Source organism: Anopheles bellator, chromosome 1, assembly GCF_943735745.2.
Source record: "Anopheles bellator chromosome 1, idAnoBellAS_SP24_06.2, whole genome shotgun sequence".
NCBI classification, from domain to species: domain Eukaryota; kingdom Metazoa; phylum Arthropoda; class Insecta; order Diptera; family Culicidae; genus Anopheles; species Anopheles bellator.
In genome coordinates this window covers 19,635,962-19,661,076 of record NC_071285.1, presented here as the reverse complement: position 1 = coordinate 19,661,076, position 25,115 = coordinate 19,635,962, and positions in this window count along the sequence as shown.

The window sequence follows — 25,115 nt, the reverse complement described above, 5'->3', positions numbered from 1 at the left end:
ACAAAATCCGGCGACCACGACACCGATTACAATGTCGTCGTTTCACTCCGTCCGGCCGTTCTTACTCATTTGATTAGAATTATAATGGCGTAAAAATGGGACTACATTTATCAAATTATTAAAACGTTCGAATTCCACTTTCGGTGATAAATGTTTGTAATCAAGAAATTAAAGAAATCGTTTTAAATGTTTATTTTTATTGCGGGCCATATATTTCCCACGGCGATTCGAGGCTACGGGATCGCCGAGACCGAGACCGAGACGACGGCAGTCCTCGAGCAGTGGCCGGCGACAGACGCGAGTTGACGCGCCGTTTCCTTTCGGTGAGCCGTTCGCCTGATTTCGATGTGTGTTTCGGGCGATGACGATATTTTCGTTTCCCCTGGGCGGCTGATAGGGAGACTGAGTAGTGTAACGAGCCATCTTCCCGGGGCTGGTGAAATACTGTACGGTCCTGGGGTTGAAGTTTTCACCTCTCCCTTTCGACAGCGTCTGGGCGGCAAACGAACAAATCGAGTTGATAGGAAATTTTGACACACGTGAAAAATAATATCTATAAAACTCGTAAACAACAGCCGCCTGAGCCCCATTTCAATAAAATCTTACGAGTGACGAAACAATGCCATAACGAAGGGATAAACATGAGCCACTTCAAAGGTTTTATGGTTTAAGGCACCCGAATGCATGCCGCGTGCGTGGACCACCGCACTCTTGGAAGGCGTTTTGGGACCACCGTCGGACCCTCGGCATGGGATGGCCATGCATTCTTCCACTCAAAACACTGGTTGATAATTTCGCCATGCAAAATTGGACTGCGATCAATTATTTGGTTTCAAGCTTATTTATTCGTTTGTTTCGGACTACCGGGGTAGATGAAAAAAACCTAAGCTAGATACAAAGAGTTCACAGTAACGACAGAGAGCAGAGCTCAAAATCAACGGGGAAACTGCATTTCAGCAAGAGAAGAAACAGATACCGTTCTTGCACTGGTTAATTGACATGTCAATGTTCGATACAGCGGGAACGTGATTGTATGCTCTGGATGTATTGCATAGTTGGTCAAAATTAGAGGACGATTAACTGGAGTAAGTTCAGGAGCGGGCAAGCGAACGTTGGCTATTGAGAAGAGGCCGTCCATTGGAGTAGTTAGAAGCCGGAACATGAAATGGGTCTGAGATACGAAACGCCTATGCGACAGCGGGCGAACGAAAAGTAAGAGACAACGTAATGGGTTGTTCATTATATTCGCTTCATTACATTATATGGTTTGCAATACATTTAATTATTCAGTATGGCCTTCCTGAACATCAATATGCTTGATTCAAGGAGACTCCAATTTATAAATTCCATCCCTTAAGTGAAAAGGCTTCTGAGGCTGAGGCTTCAAAATACGCTTTCACAGCTGTTATGACTCTGGCGCTGTTATTTGGGTCTGAAAACAGATGGAAGTCACTAGGGGCCAAATCTGGTGAACACGGTGGATACACCAACAATTTGAATTGTAATTCAGGAATTTCTGTCGTTTCCAAAATGCTCTTGTGACACGATGCATTACTCTGATGAAAGAGATTGGTTTTCTTCTACAGACCGAGTCTTTTTTAACGAATTTTCTCTTCCTAAAATCCTAATCCTAAGATGGTCTAAAAAGATACAACAATAATCGAAATTTATTGTTTTACCATTTTGTAATTAATCCGCTGACAAAATTCCATTTGCATCCAAAAACTGATCACCTTTTAAAGTGATTTCTGGACACGAACTCGTTTCGGACCCGAAGAGCCAGGTTCACACTACTCTTTATCCTTTTGTTTTGATTCAGCATCATTTTTGGACATGTTTTGGAACTGTTTTTGGACGTCCTTGACGTGGATCGTCTTCAAGGTTTGTAGGCGATCACATTTAAATTCAGCAACACATCTTTTTACAGTACTAATTGAAGGCGATGACAGATACAGTTTCATTATTTCCTTTGCTTTTAAATCCACTAAAAATTAAAATTAAATCACTGCACGATATTTGATTTTTTCCATTTAAAAAACTACGAATATGAAGAGTGTACTAATATAACCTAACAAAAATTAGGCTGGCAGCAATAGCACCCTCTGTTATCGAGGCAAAGAATTTATTGAACAACGCAGTACCATGAAGTACCATCCATCAAATATCACCACACTGTATTCGTTTGTACGAAGCATTTTATGAACTATTTCGATTAGTCTTGTCTTGGCCTCAATTTGTCGATTAAAAACGATGATATTAACATCACTAGTTTTATGCTGGAACCTACCAGTCATCGAGATGGGGTCGTTTTTCACTAAACCTGCAAAACTAATACTACGCTAAGCCAAATGATCTAGATTGATTTGCGTAGATATGTGGCATACTTCCATCAGCCCAAACCCACCGATCATTTATTTATTAATTTATTATTATTCAAACACAGGTTGATGCACTGCCATACTTCGAACGGACGGTTCCTTCACATAGCAACCGACTAATCGGGTGCAGATGGACAGGCTACGGACGAGCCAAAAACCTCCTTTCCAACCTTTCAAGGCTGACGTCTTTCACGATTTCCGCGCGATGTTTATGCGCACTTCATCGCCGGCGCGACGCATCCCTAAAAGACTGTCCCTGAGACTGTTAAATGGTGGCCGAAATCTGTTCTAAATCTCGCGCGCATAATGGACCAGTACAAGCGATCATCGCACACAAATCTTACTAAGCTTCTCCAAATGGCCGCGCGCTTAGCATTATTGAATGGAGCATCGTTCCCGGAAAGAACGTGTGGAAAAAAACGGACTCCCGGACCCGAGTTCGACTCATTTATTACTATTTTTTTCGAATAAGTTCCCCACCGACACAAGCCGATCGACAGCCCCCAAGACAGCGTCCTGGTCCAGTGGAAATGTCTCCAAACCGACGGCGCACTAATGTGCCGCCCCACGGTGGACCACAGGTTGTTAGCGAATAGATATCAGCATAACCGCGCTTCGGAAAAGAAATCATTTTGCCCTCAGCGAAGTGTTTCGTTTTTCTGCCCCGGTGGCTCCTCGCTGGCCCGAATCCGGAGCTCCGAGCTCTTTGAGTGTTCCCGACCGCGACATTCCATTTCGTACGGGCCATCCAAATGTTGCTCGGCGCACCATAATGAACTAGAACACCGTACGCGGGGCGGCGTACAAATCGATAGTGTTTATCAAACGATGCGACCGGTGGTGGGCAATAACCATAACCATAACCGTAACCATAATTTAAATGAACTGAAAAAAGCATGTTACGATAGAAAACTGTTTCCAGCCTTTTTATTATGCTGATGAAGTTCGGTCCGAATTCGTTCGGCCGATTGAAAAGGGGTGTGCCGCACCCGAATGCTCACTCACGCCGGTGGTAGAATGTTAGGTGTGAAAGTTTCTTTCCCTTTGTGGTCTCTGGAGTGTTGTGGAGCTGAAAGCATATTCGGCACGGAAATAATATTCAATTTTCTCCGGCTCCGGAGCTCCGATCCGAATTATGCAGCTTCTTTCCAATGTTTCGGTCCGGTGTTTTATTGGCGATTTCCAATGATTTCTGAACGCCAAATGTTGTCAAAAATTTGGAGAAACTTTGTTCCAAAACTTTCGTTGGCTGTTCTACGTCGTTTTCATAAACCTTTCGAAAACTCGGATTTGCGGATTGGGGATTACAAAAAAAAAACCAAGCACGAACCGATTACCTTAATCCGATTCAATCGGGTTTAAAGGTGACGGCCAAGAGTTTGGTGCCAATTGTCACAGAGCGTCCCAAGCCTCTTGATCTACTTACTTTGACGCGCGCTCGTTCACCTTTGAAGCATCCCGGAGCACCAGTTCGGGCACTGTGTTTGGTGGCGGGCCACGACACGCTCCAACGCCGGCCGTCACAACATCGCCGGCCGTTCTCGTGCGGCCAGCCCGAAAAAAGAAGGAAAAAGATAAAAAGCGGTCAGCCTGAAGTGGCTCGAGGAAATCGAGTTTCATCCGCATAACAGATTTCAATTATCTACGGCTCAGGATCATTTACACTAAACTTGTTATTATTGCCGACAAATTGCCCCGAGGATTATCGCCCGCTCTCTCTCTCTCTCTCGCTCTCTCTGCCGGTGTGCCATCCGACCTCCTGCGCATCGAGATCGGCACCGCCGTGGCCGTCGCCGGGCGCAATAATCCGTTATTGAAATATCGACCACAACAACATACCGTGCATATACGTATATGCACTGTGACGCTGGCGACGGGCACGTTCCCGAGATTAAACGATGATAAAAGGACGATGGCCGGCCGCGGTTGAGTTCCCACAGACCTTTGGGCTTTCACCCCGGCAAGCCCGACCTGGGTACCCTGGTCTTCTTAGTGACCCTCACGTTTCGTTGGCATTCGCCGTTGGCCAGGGCCGGAGCCGGGAGGCCGGGCGTTCGGTGGCGAAAATGTATTTGGACCATTTTGATGGCCTGGCAGACAGCCCGACAGGAGCACGACGAAAAGCCGGTTCCCGATTGTCCACTTTCTACTCTAAAACATTAGAATGTTTCGGATGTTGTCGCCAGTTTAAAAGTTTAAAAGTAACCTAATAAGGTCCCTTTCATAGAAGATCCTTATTGGCGTAAAACTCTACCAATCTATTTTTACAATCTTCTGTTGATCTCAATTTCTTATCACTCAGGAAGTTTTGGAGTTCTGCAAGCAATAGGTGATGATCGCTCGATGCCAGGTCCGTAGTATACGTTCATCTTCGCAGATTGGGTGTGCTTCTGCATTGCTGCAGCTGTGGTCAAGATATCTAGCCTTGACCATGAGGTCTTTGTAGAGAAGATTCACAAGAGTTGCTAGGTTGGTACACTTTCAATATTCTTCCTAGTTATAATGTACGCTGTCTTTTGCTCGTTCTCTTAATCATAGGCGTTTGACATCTTGTGGTCTCTCTATGTTCAAACTCTTAACGGACAAAATTAGTTCTTCCATCTTGAGCACAAAGGTTAACATTAATGCAATTAACGCTCGGGGTCATTCTCGGGTCATTCTCAGACGTGCCATGCATGGGTTGGATGTCTCCTCAATTCATTCCTTCTCTCGGATTGACCCGCTTTACAATATCGCTAGAGCTTATAACTGGGCATCATCATTAATAATCTTCCGCATTTGCGTAAATCATTGCAATAGTAGCATTTATTTCTTTTCCTTTTGACGTGCACTATTTTGTTGTTTATTGCATAATGCCTGGTTGCTCTCACTGTTTGTCCCTCTCATCGTGTTTTCTTATGTCAGCCCCAATCTTAAGTTTTAAGTTATACGTATTTCTAAATTTTTAAGTTTATTCGTATGTATCTACTAGGCCTTGTTAGCCCATTGGCTGTAAGAATGAATAAATAAATAAACAAAAATCAATCCGGTTGAAAAATGGAAGGATTTCATTCCGTTTGGCCAAAGCTTCGCAAATTGAAATTCTACCCATCATTTTTTGGGTTTCCCATTAGTTTATGGGTGATGCTACTAACATGCCGAGATCAACTGGATTCAAAAACTGGAAAATGTACTGCATTTTCTCATTGGTAACTTTCTTTCGCAACATTCTGCTAACTCACAACTGAATGGGAGAAACAAGAAACAGGAAAACCCTCGTTTTTTAGTGTGACCTTGGTAATGACCATACACTTGAAAGTGGGTCGATCGATACTTTCACGGGAAATCGATCACTACCGAGCCATCTACCCATAAAATAGACAGATTTTTATGTTTCCCCAATATTATAACAAATAAAGCGCGATGTCCGTTTGACGGCCAGGACTACGGAGACTTCCCGGCTGCAGTTGACCCGGTCCCGGTTGCCAGCCCGGCCCGGGCGCATTTCGTTAACCTCTTAATCAACAAACGCACCGGCCGTGGCCGGGATGGGCCCGCGAGCCCGCGGATAATTAAGCGAGCCACCTAATGCCGGCAATTACCACGTGAAATTGCAACGGAAACAAACTGCACCGGCCCGCGCGAAACCGTTAAGGGGCCGAAGCCAAAAGGTGATTTGGAATCATAAATCAGGGAAATAACTCATCGGCGGCGGGGCCGAGCCGACCAGCGCCCGGGATCGGTAATGCGCTTAGTGCATCGGACGCCGGATGCAGCATTTCTCTGCGCGGTGCACTCTGCACTCCGCGCGCGTATGTTGCACACACTGACCCCGCGAGGTCAGTGTGTGCAACAAAACTGCATGCCCCGGTGGTGGGATGTTCGGTCTCTTCGGACCGCGTGAAAAGTCATTTCAGGCGAGATTCAGACCAAACCAGGCGCTGGCGGACCGCCAATGGCATGTTTGACCGGGGCGCGGTCCCAGCCTTCGATTGTGTGGCGTGTAATTGACGTCTCAATTATCATCCTCGACCGGGTTGGGCTTGCGGGGGGGATATGCAAACCGCTGACCGCTGATGGGGCGCCCCGGTTATCACGCACCACAATCGGAAGTCAAATGTGCGCTGCTTTCCAATTAATTCGTTCCAATTTATGGCCGCCCATTCGGCCGGGCGGGTGATATGATTTAATGGGAACATTTCAATTAATTAAAACTGAATGCGTTTCTGCTTTTATTGATCGGAATGCTCATTGTGACCCCGGCAGGACACGGTAGAAGCTTCTCCTGCAGCGCAAAACCGGGTGGACCGTCGTGGACCTGGGCCATTTAGGAGGCGCGCCACGTGAAGCGCACGAATTGTGGTTATTGTGCGCACCGGCTTCGGTTTCGTCGCCAGTCGCCTAATAATGCACCACGGAGTCACGGCCGGGCTGCCGCAGGAGTCACGGCGGGACGCGTTTCGTTAAATTATAACCGAAATCGTTCGTAATAACCCTAAATTTGGTAAGCGAAACGGATAAAACTCGCGAACCGTTTCGAGCGAGTCCGGAGTCCGGGGCAGGTGAATAGTCCGCTGGCCGCTCGCTGCGACTCAATTGCACAGCATGCAGCTCCTTGATTTCCGACCCGTTTCGGTGCGCGCGCATTCCATCTCGCCGATTGACGGGACGCGTCCTTGCGAGTCCCGGCTCCCGGCTGATCCGTGGCGGTGCCCAAACACGGGTCTTAATATTAATCATAACACGGTGCTTCCACGAAGTCGGTCTTATCGCCCCCCCCCCCCTTTTTCGGGGAGGCCGGGCAATCGAAACTTAGGACCGTGTCCGTGGCCCGAACGGGACCGAGCTCGGGAATGGAATGTTCCAGCGTAAAACAATAACAGCGCTCGCGGTCGGGCTCGGCGATCGTAACGGATCGCAGTTTAAAAAATATGACATTTCCCTTTTTTGTGCAGTGTGCAGTTTATTTGGACAGCGGCTGTAAATATATTTATATTCCCAGCCCGCATCAACCCGCTTTCGGGGGTCCCTCTGGTTTATGCTCGAAGTGTCCGTGTGTTTGGTGTGGCTTCTGGCGCAGGTGGTCACGCCAGCAATTTATGGCGCACCTCGCGCAAACGGATGGTTTCGCGTTACTTCGCGAGCTCGCCCGAGTTCGATCGCGAAATAAATAAAGCGCCCCGGATCGAAAGATTGCCGGGCCACGATAAGCGACGAACCTTCGGCGACAGAAAATCGAACTAATTTAATCTTTAGGTCCCACCGAGTGGTGTCGATAGACGAGCCCTCCAACCATCCGCGGGTGACCGCGTGTGTGATAGTAATCGGCTAATTGATCGATTGTGACGAGATGGAAAGCTCTTTCGGGAGCACACTTTTATTGGCACGCTGGTTTGATGTTGCCCCGCCAAAGGGAGTGAATTCACACATCATTGTGGCCGCCGAGGGCCTCCGGACCATTACGCGGAGTGCTCCGATATGGGACTGGCCCCCGGGTCCAGGCCGGCCGGGTGACATGCGCAGTACCTTGGCGGCTTTGCGCCGAGGCCTCTCCATTTGATGGGTGCCTCGCTCAGTATTGTCAGGATGATCGAGAGTAATAAATCTGATCATATACCGATAAGAATTCAATAAAAATAAACCTCGCGAAGAACCCTTCGGCGAAAGCCCAGGCCAAGGCGACCGTCGAGCGCAAAGAAAGACATTAGGGAGCACCTGGCCGGTGACGAGCCCCGTCCCGGGTGTGGGAACGTAATAGCTCCACCGTAAACTACATTCCGCTAGGTCTGGGCTGGCCTGGGCTGAGGGCCTTAGCTCCTGCGTCATGCCGGTGGCCAGTTATTTGTCTTAAAAGTCATTTAGAATCACTTAAATCGGCTGATATTTTTCTATTTTCAAATGCCAATAACAATAAAATACCTATCAAGCTGACGGGCCGCGGTCAGCCGCAACGCACGGCCGCCACTGCTACCGATCCGATCAAGTTCAGCGGCAGCACATCAGGTGCAGAAGAAAGCCGCCCGTCCGGCCCGGGCAGAGACACCAGGTCCAAGAGGCGGTTGTGGTCAAGAGAGACAAGCGCGACAGAGCGCGCTCGGCACTCGGCAAAAAGTCCGTTAAATGAAGTATAACAGCCCAGTGGTCTTTTTTCTTCTCCCGTCCGACTGTTTAATTATATCAAAGGAACCGCCACCGTCGCCGCGGCTCGCGGTTAGCTTCAATCCGCCCAGGACCGGGCCGGACACTGCCATTGATCCGCGCGCAACAATATGCGCCCCGCGCATGAAAGTGCGCACCACTTGAAAATCCTGCGGCCTGCGGGCCGATGCGGAGAGCCTCGGCCAAGGCGATAACCTCGCTCGGCTCGGAAGATGTATGTTTTGTTTGTTCTGGCCTGTGTTTGAGTTGGCGAAGTGGCGTTAGCGGAGTAGATTCTGCTTCGGGTGCTACTTCGGGAGGTCTTCAGGCCGGGGTCTCGCTGGGTATTCTCGGGTGTAACTATCTCGCCACCGCCATCAGCAGGCCGTGTGGTCACTCGGTGCACCGATACGGCTACTTGTGAATCGCAGCGAGGAAAAAAAGGAACACGAAACCCGCAACACTCATGACAAACCGGGGAACCGGGGCACCAGCAACTATCCGCCAACAGGGCGGATAGTTTCTGGAAGTCCGTTTCCACTTCTCGGCTCGGTGCGGTGGTGAGTTGCGGTTGTAAGGATTTACTTTGCCATAAAAATTTGTTGCGGCAAGTGATTTGTCCCAGTTCGTCGCACGATCGAATGATCGGACGATCACCGTATTTTTGAATATTATATTGAAATAAATATGCACACCAAAAAAGGATTTAGTAGGGTTTTTTGCAGCAGGCCTCACGGACATACCGTAAAGATCTGTTTAATTGGGCAAACAGTTTTGTCGCGCCATTTTTAAATGTATCAATTTACTAGCAATAAATAAAAAGGAATGCTGCGATGTTGCCACACCACGAATTGGCTCGTTCCTACGAAACGGTTTTCTGGTCACTTTCTGGCAATAAATAATACAGATACAGAACACGGCCAACCGCGGTGGCAAACGCACGGCAAGTTGCCACCGACTGGAGGACCAGAATGTACGGCTCATTTTGGCGACACAGAAAGCTAACTAACGAAACTAAGGTGTTTGCTCGATAAATGGCTTTCGAGGCCGTACAGAGTTCGGTTCGGTTGAATTATCGCGCTCAGGCGAAGAATATCCGTGCACTGCCGTGGCATCCGTGAGCTTGTAGATTTTAATTTAGATTAGCAAGCATCATCCCCCCCACGGTGCGCGGCTCACCGGTTCCGGGCAGCTCGGCCGGCTCCGGTCCGGTCCGAAGGAGGTGACGTGTGTGCTCAGGAAATTATAACAAATCGAAGACCGCGCGCACAAGGATGCCGGACAATGATCAGATCAACGATCTCGCCGTCGCCGTCGCCCAAGTACCAGAACTTGATTTGAGCAGCGGCGAAGAAGTGACAATTGGGTTTACTCTGGGTATTCGTTTGAAGCTTTGATTTATGTTGCCAACTTCTAGGGACGGTCGCTGTGTCGCATTTATTCCATATCTTAAAACTATCTTATGTAGTGTCTGGAAGTGTATGTTTTTGTATGTGAGAGATATAGAATAGAGCCTACAGTGGTAAGGAAAACAAATGTTATCATCAGAACATACGCATATTATGTGAAAAGAAAAGAATTTGATCTTGCGAAATCACTCTTTTAAAACGTTGAATGTTAGCTCAAGGCTCTAAGAGCAACAATGTGCCGTTTAAATTACATTTCGAATAATGACAGCGTTCATTAAGTTTTCGACTCAAGATATTAAAGTAACTAGAGTAGATTGAGTTATTTACGAGTTTTATTAAAGTGATTCATTTTTACGTTTTGATGTTTAAAATGTAAGATACACGTGAGGAGAACGTGAGGTGTAGAATTCTCAAGATATTGTTTTGTTGCTAAGCTTACAGAAGAATCCTCCAAGACTGGTAGCAACCTCGAAATATTGTTAACTAACCCAAGAAGCGTACCAAGTGGTCAAAACAAGGTACTTTAATGGTAAAAAGTAACAAAGATGTTGCCAAAAATATTGGACAAGAACGAGACGGAAGATGGCAGAATAGCAATCAAGGAATGTGAAAGTCGCGTTCATCGTGCTGAAGCTGATGGACTTTGAAAAACAACATCAAAACGAATTGATAAAAGTATAGTTGGCAAGTTACAAAGTTACAAATCATCAACCTTTGGTCATCCGTTGTAGTATATACGATTCAGGGATAACTTGTTTTAAAACGGTTAAGTATACTTTACTATCTGCTTCGAAACCTCCTTTGTCCTTGGAAACAATACTCTGGAATGATAGGTCGATGCAACGATTTAATTATTAATTACTCTCATAAGAACCACAATCAAAGGATTATGATCTAGGGATGCATTCTCATGCTGGCATGTTAGCCATAAAGGCTTGAAAGCCAACCAAAACATGCTAAGTGAAATAAAAACCGTTAAATAAAATGTCAAGATTTCACCTTACAACAATAAACAAAACATAATAGTGGTTATTTGGGTTTTGGGCCATCTGCCATTGATAAAGACATGAGGCATCGGAGAACCTTATTGATAAGGCAATAACTGAGAAGATTGCACTTAATTTAAAAGAACCAGTTCCATTTGAAAGCACCAATACCTGACGATTATAGACATGACCAGATGACAAAACAAATGACGAAAAATAAAATGGTTTTACGTCAAAGAAATATGTCGCATCCTGTCTATAAATCATAAAAAGGAGATATATTATTTAAACACAAAATGTGAATTTTTTAACTGATTTTTGACTGACTAAAATTAATATTTGTCTCGTCCTTAGATCTGCTGTCTGCACTGGACCAATTAATCGGTTTGCATGCGAAAATCGTCAGAAAGTGTATGAAATTTAAGTTTGTTGTTTCAATAAATAAAAATCTATCGTTGTGTTAAAATAAATTCTATCTTCCTAGCCACTGTTTAAAGAATTTTCAAGCACTTCTCTTCCAAAGCTCATCTCATACAGAATGGCTGGGTGAATGGGTGCTACTGCCCAACAATTATTTGTACAAGCTATGCACAGTTGCTCGGAGCGAAAAGCGTTTCTGTCGCAGCAGTACGTGCGTTCAGCTCTTAAAGTGCAGAATTAATCAAATACACCGCCGGGCCCAGTGCCTTTTCACGCCTTTCGCATATCGGTGACAATCGGTGTGCTAATTACCTTTAAAAGCAGTTCGACAGTGAGCAACCACCGGCCAGCGGTGTGCCCGCGCGCCCTCAACCTAACAAAAGCATGTCCTCGACGCTGCCGCTCGAAGCTGCCTGGCCCCATGGGCTACATGGGATCGGGCATTATCGCAACATCTTAATCTGCCCTTTTTAACACATGCTGCACTTCATCCCCGGGGCCCAGCTTTCAGCGGCCCAGCGCTCTCGGCATGCTCTCGGCAGCTCAGAGCGGCTAAACATCACAAAAGGCGACCGATAGTAATCTGCCTTTTATGTGCGCACTCCAAAGCATCTCTAATATGATTCTCAATTTCACACCAGCAATTGTTGGCAAAGTTCCTGGCACGACCGGCACCGATTCAACACAGCGACGGCGAAGCCGAAGCGAAGACAAGGAATCTCGTCCGGCCGCCAGGGCGCAACGCGGACGCGGCACCGACAGGAATCCGCCACGTTCCCGGCTGTTCGCATGTATGTGCTTGTGTGTCATTTAAATGAAGTCCAGCTATGTTGCATTACAGTTAATTTTCTTGCACACAACACTAAAATACGATGAACTTTGCTGGGCTACGGCACTACGGGAGACTATCGAAGGGTTCGGTGAAGTACGCTACTGTGGCCAAAAAATAACGAGAATTTGCTTAGAACTCAAAACATCTTTCAAACATTTTGTACCTCTTATAAACTCATGTTTTCGATGGAGCTTGCTCACCGAAGGCCTTCTGCAATATGTCCGACCCTCCAGGCAGGAAAAATTCTAACCCGTTTCAGACAATAACGGAACACGAAACATTCATTTTAAACTGTTTCACATCTGCTTACTTTTTGGTCACAGTATTAGACTGGCTCCCCCAAATCGGCACCAGCGATTGCGTGCGTGTCGCCGCGGTCCGAAAGGATAAAATACTTCTATTCACACTGATTCGAAAACGCAGATTAGGGCCACACGACTGGCCAACGTTGGCGGGTCGCTGGTTTCTTTTCTTCGTGCAGGAAAATTATCTTTCTCGAAATCGCCAATTGATTACAGTGTTACTTTGAAGTTGATCCGATGCGCTGGGCCGATGAAGGTGTCGGGTATCATCAAGCTACCGTTACGGGGAGGAAAACTTTTACCGGGAAAATCCCGTGAACTCTCTCGCGCCGAATAAGTAAGGCGCATCGGGAGAGGTCACCGCGCCTCGAGGTGGTACTTTTATCGCTTAATAAAAGCGATGCACCAGAGAGTCCTAAATACCGGTAATTACACAGCGCCAGCAGCAACAGCGCCCATCTTGACCATCTCGACCGGTAGATGGCCTGGGCCGCGAAACGCAGGATTAGCCGAGGGCCGCGAGGTTAGGGCAAAAAGACGGTAGGGCGCATTTGGCGCCTCCGGTCATTTCTTCCCCGTTCCCCCGACTCCGCGCGGCTAGCGTGGCGCGCAGGAGACCCTGCGGTGTTCGGTGCTGAGGACGTGTAAATTCTGCAAGCGATAAGCATCGCCGTAAGGCACATAAACAAACGACTGTAAGTTGTCGGCCGGTGTCATCAGTGAGCCAGCAGCAAAAAATTCCCCACTGACAAAGTCTATCGGCCCGAAGGCCCCGGGTGCTTTACATATTTGCACTCTTGGCGCGATAAGTGTAACATAAATAAAACATACTCACGAATCTAATATTTCGCGCTCCGCGGAATGCTGCCCATTACTGGGGCCGTACGCGAAAGTGCCGAAGATCGGCTGACCGCAGTCAACTGACCGCCACAGCACAAAGAAACCAAAGTACGTCAGAGCTGCGGCGGTGTGTCTTGGGACGACACTGGCCCGGACCGGACCTTCTTCAACTAGCATTCCCACGAAACTCTCGATTTTGGCCCGCTATTAGCCTCATTTTATTAGGATGAGTAACAACCGCCCGTGGGCTTGTTAACAGCGCATCCGTTTTGTTCTGGGGCCTCATTAGGAGAACATTAAAATCTCGCGGCCCACGGTATTCCGGGTTGTCATTCCAAGCTGAACCAGTTCAGAACGAACTGGAGCGGTTGATACTCGTTCGGGTACGTTCCTTCTTCTCTCTTGGGGCACCATTTTATTTTGACATCCAACGACTGTACGGACTGTTTAAAGCAGGTCGGTTTGGATCGGCTGTGAAGCATTGGGCAACTTTTTGGGCTACCCAAAGCCAAGGGTTCTAGGAGCACAATAATAAAATCTCTGTCCCAAATTGGTGCTACGACAAAATCGATAAACGCCTATTTACTGTCTAGAATGGCCCCACTAATCGAGTTCCAATTATGTCAGCAACACAACAGCCAAACATAAGGCATCTTGAATTGCTCTGTTCGATCGGAGGATTCAAGCTCTGAATAATACACAAAACCTGACGTCCTTATCTATTCATCCACTTTAGATTTCTTTTACCAAACAACATGTCCAGAAGTTAGTGGGTATCATTTGCCAATCAAAACACCAATAACTGGGCGCTGTCATCACACGTCAAATGTGAAATCTATAGTGGCCTGTAAGCACAGTTTACCTAACATTGAAGTTCCATTTATATGCACCAGATTGCGGGATATTTGACAAGCAATAATGCCTGACCCAGTTAGAATCGAGAACAATTAAACTAACTCTATCTCGGAGGTGGTTTGACTTAGGAAACATGTCAAGGTGTCCAAATGAAGGTATTTTATTGTACTTTGAGAGAAATATATCAGAAATTCATTCTGTCGGTCGTCAGATGAAATCGCGAACTTTCTTTCTAATGCGCGCCATTATTTTATGCACAATCTTCTTCAGCGGCTAATTTGTTTCAATTTCTCGCCATCTCTGCTGTATTCCGCATCACCTTTCCAATCTTCTTCAACTTCCTATTGATTGTTGCCCAATATATTTCGATTTGGTGGAGTCTAGGGCAACTTGGTGGGTTGATATCCTTTGCGATGAAATCCACCTTATTGTAAAAGTACCACATAACTACATCTCTGCTGTAGTGGCAGCTTTCCAAATCAGGCCAAAACTTAACCGGACCAGACGTGTTTTAGCGACTAGGTTTTACTTAAATGTCCTGTTCGGATGCTTACAGGCAAAAAAAAACAGTAGTTTCTTCGTGGACAGATCTTCTGGACAGTACTTTTCCAATTAAGGCGACTACAAATGTTTGAGAATATAATTAATGAAACCTGATTGAAAAATGAAAAGGAGGTAATAAAATAAAATAAAAAATAAATAAATAAGATAAACAAATAAGTAAAGGTAAAAAATTGGTATGCGTGGTCAATAATAAGCTTAAACTTGATAAGGGTAATTAATAATATTGGCTTTTGAGAGATGGTATTTTTCATATTTGACTTCCATCTCTACTTTCTTTCTTTTTTCTTATTGTAATTCCTTACTTTAAGTTAGCTTTGGTATTAATGTTTTCTTTAGCTGGGTTTTTTATTACTGGTTTTGAGATCCTTTTGCTTTTTCATTCTATTTTTAATTAAATTTCAAGGTTCATTTTTTTTAGATAGGTGATTCCTTTTGGGGTTGGGCCTGAAAAAGTCCTTTCATTTGAAGCGTCTGCAGAAGACTCGTTGATGATTTTATTCTATGTAATTCTTTAGGTTCTCGACGAGGGTGTGCAAAATTCCTTTCTCTTCTTTTATCTTTATCTTTATCTTTATCTTTTGACCTCCATTAAGCATAACTTTCTGTAAAATCCGCGTACCAAGATGAAACTTTCAGCGCTGAAAATCAAATGTTTACTTAACACATAACTGTCAAAACATTTCAAATCTGATCACCAGAGGCACTGCTAGAAAACATTCAACTTTCCCCATTCTAGGTGGGCTATACTTTAGTTTAAGAGCTGGAATCAAATTCCAAAAAATACACTGTGGATCTCAAAGTATCTTTGTTCAAATAACATAACGCGTGATAGATCACAGAAAATGCTGCAGTGGCCAGTATTTAAATGTATAATATTAATACCAATTGATTTCTGTTATCCTGCCACACGAACGATTGTTGAACAACAAACACACCGTTGGGCATGCTTTTCGTCCCTGGAGTTTAGTATCAATTCCTCGTCTAAATCATTTATTCCTCGTCAGTTTGTGACTCATTTTGCACAACCTGCAAACCCAGACGCGCACGCTAAACAGCGTCCCATTGCGCAGCGCAGTACCGCGGGGAATTATTCAAATTCGATCATCCCAACCGTGAGCGTCTCGAGCTCTTGAGCGTTGAGCGCGCACGTGAAGCATTGATAGTGCCGTGCAAGATTTCGAGATAGCATCGTACAAGTGCCGCCTAGAAGAAGACGATCACATAGAGGCTGCTCCCCGCGACGCAAACCCTTCAAACCGGGGGAGAACGGCATGCGTCCCACTTCGCCCGTGGTGCGGCGGGAAGGGTGACGGGGAGCAAGTGGAAAATTATGATCGTACACCGCCTCTATTTCATGAGCAAATTAGCTATTGAACTATCATCACTATATTTGTGATCGACAACAATGACCTACAGGCGCGCGCTCGCGCGTGGTGTGTGGTGCGAGCACCGCGCCAGTCACCGAGCACTCGTTTCCACGGTCGCGATCGGGACGCGATCAGGACGGCAACCTCCTCCTCCCCTTCCTCCTCCTCAGAGAGAGGTCAGCAGAGGATCGAGGTCGTGGTGTATGCGCCCAATGCAATCATCATAACTATTCGCTTCACCCCGTTCCCGGCACCGCTCGAGCGTGTGTATATGTGTGTGCGGGCTGGCCCCGGAGAGGACCCTCCCGGGTCCGGCCGGAGTCTATTTGATCGCCGCCATCGCGGACCGGGGCGGACCATTTTGTGTGGACACGTGACATTCGACCTGGCGCAGATCTGATCTCGGGCCGGTCGCTCCCATTATAATTCCGTCCTTTTCTAACCGCAGCCCTTTCTAACCTGACCCCCCGTGTGTGGGACCGCCGCGCATCATCCCGTTGTGGGCTTGGGATTTCTTGGGCGATAATTAAGTTTTCCCGAGCCGAGCGCCGCGAGTTTTGTTTTGCCCGGCTAAGCCGAAAGGGGCAGGCCCTTAATGCTGACCGTGAGTTGGGCGTCAAACACGTGCAATTGGAAGGGACAGAAAAAAGGGACCCCCACACCCACACACTCAACCTCTTGGCGTTTTTGCGGTCTCTTGAGCGCACGGGGAATGATAATCGATTGGATCGCCCAGTGCCGCGAGTAAACAGTGCGCCAGGGTCAAACGGTGACGATGAGCTGCAAAAAGCGCACACGGAATGGACGGACGGTCCAGGTGGTCCGATGACAGTGCCAGGCCAAGATATGTGAGGTAATAAAGTGGAAAAGTGCATTGAAAGTGCACTGACGAGCGCCGGCGTTGATCCGCATACAGATGAGTCGCGCAGGAGGAATGCCTTGACCATCGAACGGCGCGCAGTTGGAGAGCACAAACAAATTAGCTACGGCACTGTTCAACTAGCACTCGACTAGCAATGGTGGCGCTTTTTTGAAGAATTGTAATTGTAAAATGCCAACGAAATTGCCAAAGCAATTCCCAAAGGTCATTAATTACCGTTTAAATTTATTTGTCTAACATTAACACGATCTTGGTCTCGCCCTTCTCAAAATGAACCGACTCCGAAAGGCTCCACCGAAAGAAGCAATACAACTGACACACAATAAACGAGCGTGAAAAATGGGCAGACCATTCAGCGCGAGAATGAGTGCAACATTGTAACGCGGCCGAGGTTATAACCCGAATCTGCTCCGACTGTAATTACGACTCTTACCGCGCGCAGCAACAGGTGGAGCTGCTTAAAAGCGCAATTTTATTAAGTTATCGTGGCTTCCCGTTGATCCCCACAGTACCATGCTCGTGCTCATCGTATGCTGCATCGTTTATAAGGTTCATCAGTCATCTTCAGTCCACTAAACAAGACGTTTCATCATTCGGATCCCCGAACGGATCGGAATTCCGCGTGTCCTCGGGAGAAAGCGATGGCCCCCGTTAAGTGGAGCATGCCAAGTGAATCGGAAGTCGTGTCTGCGGAAGATTGCATCGCGAGCGGACCCGTTAAAATAAGATAATTAAAGCAGAGTTTGTTGCTGTCGGGGCTGTGCAAGAAGACACCGCAAGAAGTGAAGGACCAAGGCACCGAAGGCTGGGTGATTGGTCTCCTGTCTTGGTCCGGCATCGAACCGAGCGAGGATGATTTTCGAACATCGTTCCCTGGCCTGGCGCGCATTGTTGACGTGGCAGGCAGCGTGGCAGGTCAAGTCAGCGGGAGTCATTTATCATATGATTTAAAACAGAGCACCCAACCCGAACCGAACTGAAGCGACCGACAAAGACGTCTGAGGCGTGGCGGGTGCAGCGTGGAACCGCGCCTTGCCAATCGGAGCACGCAAACTGAGCAATGCAAAGCAACAGTCCCAAAAGCGATCCCCCTAGCAGGTCGTGGCACAGAATTTCTTGGAGATATTTTCAGGATTTTAAGCGTAATGTGTGAGAGAGAGAGTGAGATATCTAGTTTCACATCTCTACACATAAATGTTTGCCCATTTTAATGCTCATTAATATTGGAGTGACCAGAAAGAGTTGCTCCCAACCTGGACCTCTTGGGATAACAGTGACAATTTCACTGACAATCTAAAATACAGGTAAAGTGGATAATTTTGCCTACATCGATCGGTCTGGCCTGGCATCCGCCGAGTGACACGTTTGCGTGTGAAAAGTGAGACCATTTCAATGGTTGTTATTAAATAATTTTCGTGAAAGTTCGTCGAAAATTCACACTCTTCCTGATCTCGGTTAACAATTACCGTGCCGTGCCGTTGGCCAAATTATTTTTACAACCGTAAAGAAATTACACCCAACACCGGCCGGGCAGACCTGGATAGCTCAGCGTACGCGGGCGAACTTTTGCCCAAAAATAAATGGAAAAACAATAATTGATTCATAAATGCATGGCGTGCAGCAAATGAGAAGCATATCCCTCGCTGCGCCCTCTTTGTCTCCGGTGTTTTGTTTTCGTGTTCTGGGCCCGGTGGATCTGGGTCCGAACGGGCGCCTCCGCCGGACGGGTATCGGGCCCGAAAATTCGATAGCTGACAGGACGCGTATTGAGCCGGGGCGACCGCGGGCGGGTCGCGTTTCGCCAGTCGACGGATTGAGTTATTAACTTATTAAAATTTTCAACATTCGTAGCGAGGCCAAGTGGCAGGTAATTTACTACGTATGTGTCCCTCAGCTCAGTCAGTTTCACCTTTTTGTTTTGCTTAGTCGCAGCGCCACTCCACGCGAGCGAACCGCGAGCTGACGCTGGCTGATGAAAGATATTCGAAGTCATTCGAAGCGAAGCGCTCGACGGTTGGCAGGCAGCTTTCGCGGACACGCCAATGAAGGGCAATCAAAAGTATTGCAACTCCCGCGAAAAGCACTCCGCGGGGCCCTCCGTCGGGGATGGCTCGATGGATGGGGCAATCGGGGCATTATTTATTCTCCAACACATTCGTTCTGGAAGAGTTCTGGGGAGTTGCATAATACGTGCCAACGGGATGCGACGAACAAGCAAAAGCGGGGTTCGTCGTTTCAAACTTTGTGTCGAAGTCTTTTGATTCCGAAATCGCCCAACGGCAATGTTATCGATTTTAAAAGCCACAGTTCAATGTTCAAAGTTTGTTTTGTCGAAACACACAACACTTCCTGTTTCATGGCTGAGTGTTTTCGATCGATGAACTCTATTTAGTCTCAGCGAAAACGAATGAGTACGAAACAGTTATTAGCTGATGAGTGCGGGTCTTACATTTCCCACTACCTGTTCCATGTTAGCTGTTCTTAAACTGTTTTTTTCTCTCCATTTGAGTTGGTTTTGGAGTCCTAGAAGCAGTCTTTGGCTGCAGATAATTTTAAATTTGGATTTGGTTCTGAAGGTTTTGGAAAATATTGGTAAATATAATTTTGTAATTTTTTTGTAATTAGTTCCATTGGCATGAAGGTTTATAAAGAAAATAATACCGTTGGCATCGATGTTATTTATTAAAGTGCTGCTTTGGGAGAAGGATTCATTTTCTGGGATTGATCCAAATAATTGTAACGATTGTCCCTTGTTTACTGTCATCGCAAAAGCGAACCGGTACAAGAAACTGAACACGTTTAAATTCAAAGGGCCTATCCGTGGATATCCGTGGATAAGTATACCTCAAAATAATAATCATAGCTCCTACCTGTGACTTCAAAATATGTGGAGACAACCTTCCAGCGAATTCAATGAAATGGGAAATTCTATAGATTAATTTACTGCTTGATCCTGATTTACCAAAATTTCGATTGGCGCGAAACTCATACCTTCTCCAGGTACTCTATTTAGAACTCGTCATTTTTACTGCCAATTTAGCGCGTTTCCTCAGCGATTGATTATTTTTATATTGTAATACTATGTTTGCGAAAATTATGTCAGATTTGTGGTCAGAAATAAAATTCGTGATCGAAAAACGTTGTTGGTCAAACACACAAAATACACATCATTATCGTCATCAGAACGCGAATTTGCTTTTGTATATTAATAGATTTTCCATAAATTATAGTTTATGGAACACTCTGTCCAGCAGGTCAGTAAGTAAGTGACGCTCCCATCAGAATGCTTCTCGGCCGGATTTCACATCTCGATTTCGATCACTTGATCCGGGTGCACATCGTAATAGACCCGGTTGGCATTGCTTCGACACGCCATGTGCGGCTCATCACCAGCAAGTTTATGGATATAGTTCTACTTGTTCATCTTCAACGGCGCCAATGGTGGAACCAGTACTGCACCGCGTTCTACATTGTATCCGAGCCTGGAGCTCGGCTGCTCCTAGCAAATGTTACCCAATCGGCTCCGCTACATTGTTTGGATTGTTCTGACGGCGCCTGTAGGTTTTTGCGCTAACCCGGGCGGCCCACCGTTTATCGCTTCGCGCGGAAAGCGCCAAACTAGCAAAGGCCTCCGGTGGCCCCCAGGTTCAAAGGCTGACCAGCAGTCGGAGCCAAGAATTCTCCGGAACCGACGCGGGAGTGATTGATTCGTTGGGCGGCGCGGGCAAAACGAGGCCCCAAATTTATGGACCATAAATCCTTGGAGGTGACCTGGACAAATAGGCCGACCGGCCGGCCGGGTCGGATCCTATCGGGCGGATGGTGGAAAACGCTGTTTCCGCGAAAAGCAATGCAGCCCGGTGGCTCAGTTCGGTAGCCCCGTGGGAACAGCCCCGTTTAGAAGCCCAGCCCGCGGACACAGGGGGTCGGTCAGTTGAAGAATGTCCGAGCGCCCTTTTCACGGGCGCGCGAGGAATTCAGGAGTTTTTGATCTATTTGACCGAAGCACCGTTCGAAAGGGGAGGCACCAGGCTGGGGATTAAACTGATGGTACCGCATAAAGCATGCCACGACGCACGCCCTGGCCCTGGCCCTGGCCGCGCGCGCATCAATATTGGCGTGTAAAGCTTGGGTCAACACATAAATTTCCCAGCCCAGCCCAGGATGCGCACATTTTCATGCTTACACCATTAAGGCGCCCAGCGCGCCCCGGCACACTTTAATTACCCCCACCGGTTCGGGCGGTCAGGACGCAGGACACGCGGGGTAAATGCCTCGGTTTATGGACATCATTTGGGCTGATAGTTTACGATGTGGCCCCGGCGTCGGGCTAATCCCGCGGAGCGCGGAGAAACCATAAACCACGGCCAATAATTGATATCTCGGGGGGCTCCGCTCCGGGTCCGATCGTTTGCTTATTTTTATTCGTTTTAATTGTCCCCGAGCGCGCGTCAGCTCCCCGGTACGTCACCCGGACCGGGCTAGGCGAGGACTACGCTCTGGCCACGGACTGGCCAGCGCAAGATCGAGCAAATCGCGCAAGCTCGTTTGCGCGCAGCTCGTAATAAGTTCATTGTTTTAACGCCCGCCCCAGCTGAAGTCCCCGGAAGGGGACCGGGAGCACCCCACCACACCCCGTCCGCTCAGGCCAAAGGGTCCCCTGCATAAATTATAGCAAAATCGTAAAACTGCGAAAATTATTTAAATTAGTTTTATTCGCCTCTCGGTGGCGCACTCAGCCCCGGTGACAGTTCCGTCGAAAACCGTTGGGGGGTATGGAAGGGAGGCTAGGCTCCTAGAACCGAACCGGGACGGAACGCGCGGGATGCCCGTGGCTGTTGTTTTACACCTTGTTTTATCTTCGGTTTTGCAGCCCATTCGTGGGGGCCCCAACGCGATGCGCTGCCGGCCAGAAGGATGCAGGAGCTAGAACCCCGGGGGCAGGTGGGAAGTTATACACGACGTAACCAGCTCATTAGCAACCGCACGGCAACCGCTCGCTGGACTATTTCTGAGCGACGCGTAACGACGTTCACGTACCTCGACACCGGACCGGACCAGACCTGACCAGGGAGGATCATTGGAGCGATCGTGAAATAAGGTACGTCACTTTATTTCGCTTCGATCCATCTCGAGCCGGTGGGCTGGATCCTGGCATCGGATCATCGAATCTCGAAACCGAATACCGATCGGAGATTGAGAGAACTAGAAGTTGAAGTTGAGGTAACGCTTGGTTACGCTGGGGCAAGATCGGACCTGGGAAGGAATTTCGGGCCAAAGCGAAGATCCTTCCAGCGATCCTCCGCTCAGAGTGCAATAAAACACCGGTCAAGCCGTTAAGTGCACCACCTAATGAGGCCCGACCGCTGGAAGTTCCAAAGTGGAGTGGAGCGCAGCATGAGGATGCTCGCATGATGGATAGGCGCATGCGCTGCGCCACATTCCACGCGAGAGAGAGCCGATTGCACTACATTTTCGGTGGTGGTCCTGCTGTGCCCGCTGGAGATCCGGTTCGATCCGGGGGATGATGATCGATGAAATCATTTTAACGCACCACCAGGCCCCCTTCCCCCCCTGACACCCCTCTCACCTCACCGCACCGTCCGACCGAAAGACGGACCGCCGGGGCAATAAAAGCGAGTCAAATAAAAGCGAGTGTCATAAGTTTTTGATTTTTATGTCTCGTGTCCGAATAGGGTGCCATAAAAGCAACAGCAACAAGAACCACCGGGACCGGAGGACGCAACCTGACGCGGCACTCGACACTTTCGGACCGGCTCGGACCACACGCATCGAATGTTGATCGCGGCGCGTTAATTTATTGTAACAAAACACAGGACACCTCGGGCGCGGCGTCGCTTCGATCACCGACACTGGGGGCCGCATTATCGTGGCCAGCCCGCCTGGACGGCAATCGTCACCCCGTCGGTCGTCGATCGTGCCTAAAGGGAAGCCTAGAAAACCCCCACCAGCCCCCCCCGGGAATGGATCCCCGTCCATCTTTGATCAACTTTTATTCGCCCATTATGCGGCCCGCGCGAACAAAGATTCCATTTTCAGTCTGCCGGGGGTCTGCCCGGGGGGGGAGGGCGCAAACGGCGGGTCGGGAGATGTCAGGGCGCACCTTCACAATATACACCTAATTTTCAAAGAAATAAAAAATCTGTCAACGACGCTGTTGCCGCAGCCGCCAGTGCCGGTGCCGATATCTGATTTTATGCCTCGAATCTCTCTCTCGAAATCTATGCCGGATTGTGCGGGTGTCGGTGGCTGGGGACGCGGGTGGATGGCGCGGAAAGCAATCCAGTTCAGCCGCGTCAGCGACCGTATTAAAAATGAAATTTATTTCCACCAAGCGTGGCGACGCGACCGACCGACGCGCGCATCAGTTCAGAGGGTGACGCACTGAAAAGTGACATAAAACTCAAGGGTGGCGGTGGGGGGAAGTTGGCGCGGAAGGACCTCGGCCCGCGTAATCATTCTTCCACACTGCCGCCGCAGCCGCCCGGTCATTTGCCATTTTGTGCCAGCGCGGAGATAAACTACTTACGCCACGATCGGGACGATTTAGGGCGGACATTAAACATTCCGCAGATCAACGCGCCCAGCGCCCTTGCGCTTGCGATCCGTCGGCGGCCTCCGTTGGGACGGTGCGGATAGTGAAGAGAAACAGAACACCGGTAGCAACGAGCGACGAGCTGTTTAGCGGAGAAAAATAACGAAAATATTTCCACTTGCTGACTGTGCTGTGCTGCCCACGGGGTATTAGTGTCAAAGTGGTCGTTTGAATGATGGTACAGAATATATTATCGAGACTTAATGATTATCAGTCCCTTGCGCTTCCCCCTCGGCGGTTAGATGCTCGGCTCTTGGCCTCGGCCTCGGTACGTCGCTGCGCACGATTGCAGCCGCACCCCGCGCGAGACTACCAATTTCGCTATGGCTCACCTTGGCTCAGCAGCAGGACCTCGGTCGGTCGGTCGGTCGCTCGGTCGAGAATCGCGGCGGGCAGCACAGCCCCGGGGGCCCACAGACAGCGGGGAACGCGCGGAACGTTTCGTGGTTTATAGTGTAATAATAAATGCTTTTAATATAATTTATGACGTATTTAAAGAGTAATATCAAAAGCATCGCATCACGCACCACGACGCATCTGCACGGTGCACTCCATCCTTGCGGCCAGCAATTTGGCCACCCCGAGCTGACCCGGAGCCGCCAACGGCCCAACGGCAGCTCGTTTCGTCTCGGTTTGCCGAAAATTGATACCACACCAACACAGGGGGCTAGCAGGAAATAGTTTAGTGTAAACACAAATGTAATTAAAATAAACACGGCAAACCTTATCGAATGGGCAAAGGCATCTGAAATGGATTGGAAAGCTTCCGATCTCATCATGATGAAGATTGGTTGTGGTGAATTTTGATTGTCAGTTTTTGTTTAACAGTCGTTTGAGTGAACTGATGTCAGTGTTTTGGTAAAAAATTTAGTATACAGATAACATTTTTGGTTGCTTAATTTAAACGTGGCGATAAGAGCCTGGGGGAGACGATAAACGTTCAGGATGTCCAAATTCTGCAACTACTTAGCGATCGCCTAGTGCTTGCAGTTTTCGTCGATCGCCAACATCGCACCAAAAGTCCGCAACAAATGGAGGTAGACGACCGCATAATTAAAATGAGAGACACAGCAGAGATTAAGAACATGCCAATAAAAGTGTTTGTTGAATATTACATTAAAATTAAGATATGAGAATGCGCGATGGCTTGCGGCGCGATGGCTGACACGTTTACTTGCATTGCCATCATGATTGATCATTCGTATTATTCTGCAGATATAGCGCAAAGCAGTTTGGTTTCAATAACCCATCTGAAAATTGCAATGGCACATTATGAAGAAAAAAAAATACTTTTCCGAGTACTATTTGGACGGGTTATGGATGTGAGAACATCGCTGGAAGAAGGGTATAGAGTGTTGAGAGATATTGAAAAAGAAAATTTAAAAAAAAAGCTTGCATCATTTTCAATTCTGAAATTTTTCGGACCATCCTCGTAATTGTCACCCTAAAATATACAGTAGTTTGTTTAGGACAGTGGGAAGTTTGGAGCAATTCTGACGACATTTTATAATCAACCAATCTTTTCAAACCACAACTTGAAGGTTAATAA